We start from the raw sequence: 4,228 nt of genomic DNA on the forward strand, positions 1-4,228 counted from the left end.
AAAACGTACTATGTATATACATTGTAAAGATAGGGTTTATACTTACCTATAGATTTTCAATCCATACATATATGGTGTGGTTGCTCCATATAATTTTTGTTTCATTTACTGTTGATTTTACTATGATGAAACCCATTCCGTTCATTACATTGATGACATCCTATCACAGAGCATCTAGATTTGTAGAAATGTTCTCCATCATGCCTGACATCCAGGATTCTCAGAGAAAAAGAAAACAAGTTTCACACTTGGCGTCTTTCTCCATGAACCACTTGTTGGTAGTACTGGGATCTGAACTCCGGGCAAGGTGAACACACCAATTTGTGAGCAACTAAGGAGCTAGGCCATTCCCAGGATCTGCCATTGATCCCCAGGTACACCATAGTCATAAATTCATAATTTAAAAGTAGGATCTATATTGACATACATGTGTGGACAGGAATTTGAGTTCAGTGCACTTCTCCTTATTTTGTGTCTTATTCGTGGAGGTATTGTGTGTTTTACTAAGTATGGTGACAAGTATAACTGTGTTGACATGGATGACAATCTGTTCCCATGGTTATAGGGTTGCCTATGCATTCTCCATCCTAGTTGAGAGCCAGGACTTTCACAGGAGAGGAAAACGTGTGTAATAACTGTCATCTGACATCAGGATGAATTTTTTGTCAGTGCTGGGTTTTGAACTCAGATATGAGTAGCTCTGTTGCACTTTCGGGGTAGGAGAATCTCAACATCCTTGAAGACTAGACTGTCAGGCCTTGTCCAGAGCATGATTTGAAGCCCCAGCACTGGAGAAAATAGCAAGCCCACCTTTCTTAAATATAAGCTCTCTCTTTGCCTACAGGTGTGGTATGCATCTTGCATTCCGTGTAGTTATTCTTTTTATTTTGTGTCTTATTCATGGATGTATTTTGTATTTTATTGAGTATGGTGACAGATATCACTGTGCTAACATGGATGACAACCTATTCCCATAGCTATAGAGTTGCCTATATAGAATTGTCCATCCTCGATGAGACCCAGATCTTTCACAGGACAGGAAAACATATGCAACTATAGGCTTCTCACATCAGAATGAATCCTTTTGTTGTGCTGGAATTTGAACTCAGGGCCTAACAGGTCCAATTGTTGAATGGTCATGGTGAGCACACGAGCTGGTGAGCCCCTAAGGAGCTAGGCCATTCCTGTGACCTTTGATGGAGCCCTGGTGGGGGCCAATATAGTCATAAATTCATAATTAAACAAAGGATCTATATTTCCAAAGAGGTGGGCGGCATCTTGCGTTCAGTGTAGTCATTCTCTTTATTTTGTGGCATATTCATTGATGTACTGGGTATTTTCTTGAGTATAGGATGACAGAAATAAATCTGGTGAACTGGATGACAACCTATTCCCATGAGTAGAGAGTTGTCTATACATTCTCCATCATCGCTGAGACCCAGGACTTGCACAGGTGCAAGGAAAATAGGTGTAACAATTGGCTTCTGACATGAAGATGAATCTTTTGGCAGGGCTGGGATCTAAACTCGGGGCCTAGCAGGCCCAATTGGCGAATGGGTCCACATGAGCACACCAGCCTGGGAGCCAGGATGTTCCCAGGACCTGAGATTGAGCTCCCACTGGGGGAAAGTGGGGAGCATAATATTCATCTATTCATAAGCTGAAGGTAGTATGCAAATAAGTACATATTGTATAAAGTAGTAGAGATAGTGACCTGTGATGGAATTCAATCTGTGTGACTACTGATTCTTGGATCTTTCCTGATGTCTCCATTTCATAATGCTGATGATTATTGTCATGCTTCATCAACTCTTCTTTGGAAATAATCAATACTCCATGAGTCTTGCCCATCATTTCCTACTTGCATCATGCACGAACTACTCATTCAAGGATGAGATCGATGACATTCCATGACTCGTCATAAGTCCAGAAACGAGTATCTCAGAGTCTCCCGCCATTCCCTCTTCATAGAGGGGCTGAACTCAAGCCTCATTCCTGGAAAAGATACTTCTTATATACATTTTAAAGATACGATTCATAGGGGATTGGAAGGTGGCTCAGTGGTAGAGTGCTTGCCTTGTATGCCTGAGGCCCTGGGTTCGATTCCTCAGCACCACATTACCAAAAAGGAAAAAAGCCGGAAGTGGCACCGAGGCTCACGTGGTAGAGCGCTAGCCTTGAGCTGAAGAGCTGAGGGACAGTGCCCAGGCCCAGATTTCAGGCTCCATGACTGGACCCCCACCCCAAAAAAAAAATAACCAAAAAAAGATAGGATTTATACTTTGGTACAGATGTTCAGTCCATATTGTGTTTTGTGTGGTTATTCATTTTATTTCTTGTTTTAGCCATTTATTTACCATTTTATTGACTCTGATGACACCTATACCACTTAGTACATTGTTTACATCCTATCACATAACATCTAGATTTGTAGATATGTTCTCCATCATGCCTGACACCCAGGACTCTCCCAGAAAAGGAAAACATGTGTCACACTCGGCTTCTTACATCAAGATTAAATTTTGGCAGTGCTAGGATCTGAACTCAGGGTCTAGCAGGCCCAATTCATGAATGGATGAGTTTGAGCATGGCAGCCTCTAGCCAATGAAGCTGTCAGGTGGTCCACAGGTGCTCAGATCAACCCCCAGGTTTAGCCAAAACAGTGATACATGAATAGGCAGACAGTGGTATACAAATAAATAGATATAGGTAAAGAGTGCTAGAGCCGTCTATTTATGATTGAATAACACCTACTATGTTTCTACCAACTCTTAGGTATTTATTATACCGCCATTGAAGGAATATTATTCTTTTCATGCTTAATAAACTATTACTTAAGATCAATCAGCATTCTAGGATTATTGCATCCAATCTTAGACTAGACTGATGCATGAACTACTCTTTCAATCTGTATTCCTAAGCATAGGAAAGAGTCTCTTGTGATCTCCTGTCATTGGTGTCAGGACTGGGATTTGAACCCAGGGCTTATGTTGACAAGTTGGCTTATGGCTTCACTGATAGCCCACCTGCCATCAGCAGGTCAGGTCCACTTTGCAGCCGTATCATTCAGACCCAGGATGGTCACTGTGCAAAGAAAAAAATTGTAAAAACCCAGTCCTCTGCAGCTCTCCATTTTCTTTTGTGCTTTCCATCTTTTTTTTTCTTCCTGAAAGCCCTCTGGGCCTAGGATCTCAGGATCGGATATGGGTCCACAGACTGCACCCCAGCCTAGGGAGATCCAAGCTGAGATAGAATTTCCACGAGCTGAGTTCAAGCCCCATGGTTGACCAAAAAAAACAAGAATAAATAAAAAATTAATTATTTAACTAAATTAAAAAAATAATGCCCCCAGTTTTTCAATTACTGCCAGTTTTCATTCCCAGCCTGGGATTTGAACTCAGGGTCTTGGTAAATCTGTAGAACTGTGAGGGAAGTGTTGCCACTACTTGAGTGTCAACCAAAAATGAAAAACTAAGTCACTGACATTGGTAGGGGAGGTAGTTGTGGAGATGGGAGGGAAGGGATGGTAAGGGGAAAAAAAAGGAGGAGTCAAAAATGCTCAATAGGAAATGTACTCATTACCTTGCTCCTGTAACTGTAACCACTCCCTACAACATTTTTACAATAATAAAACGTACAAAAAAAGATTGTAGTTCTCAGAGAAGCACTTTGAGGTAAGGGAAGGATGTCTGAATAGCTCTACAAAATTCTACAGTTTTTTTTTTTTAATGTTCAGTATGGAACTGAATAAACATAACTGCTTCCATTTAAAAAAATTAAGTCACTGTCTTGGAACTGGGGCTAGTATTTCTGCCATTGCTAGGATTGGAGCCCACCGTCCAGGTAACTTTTTTGCACCATGGGTGAAGGTGAAACTCACGGTCTTTGAGGAAAAGAAATTCAGGCTAGAGTTCCCAGGGCCTGAATGAAGGCCCTGCAAAGAAAAAAAATATTTCTATACATGTGGAATATAAGATATATACTTACATACATAATTTCATATTATGATTTTTATTATTAATTTGGTATTTTATTTTACTTTGATTCATTAATTTATTATTGTATTTATTATTATTATACACATAATATTTATTAAATTTTGCACTTCTATTATAAAATTATACACAATAATTTAGGACATTAATTAATTTTTCATTAGTATTTTATTAAGTGTTGAAACATAATACATAATTAAATGGAGCATTTGTCACAGTCCTCACATGTTTAG

The sequence above is a fragment of the Dipodomys spectabilis genome, unplaced genomic scaffold (genome assembly GCF_019054845.1).
Source record: "Dipodomys spectabilis isolate Male_0828 unplaced genomic scaffold, ASM1905484v1 ptg000177l, whole genome shotgun sequence".
Classification (NCBI taxonomy): Eukaryota; Metazoa; Chordata; class Mammalia; order Rodentia; family Heteromyidae; genus Dipodomys; species Dipodomys spectabilis.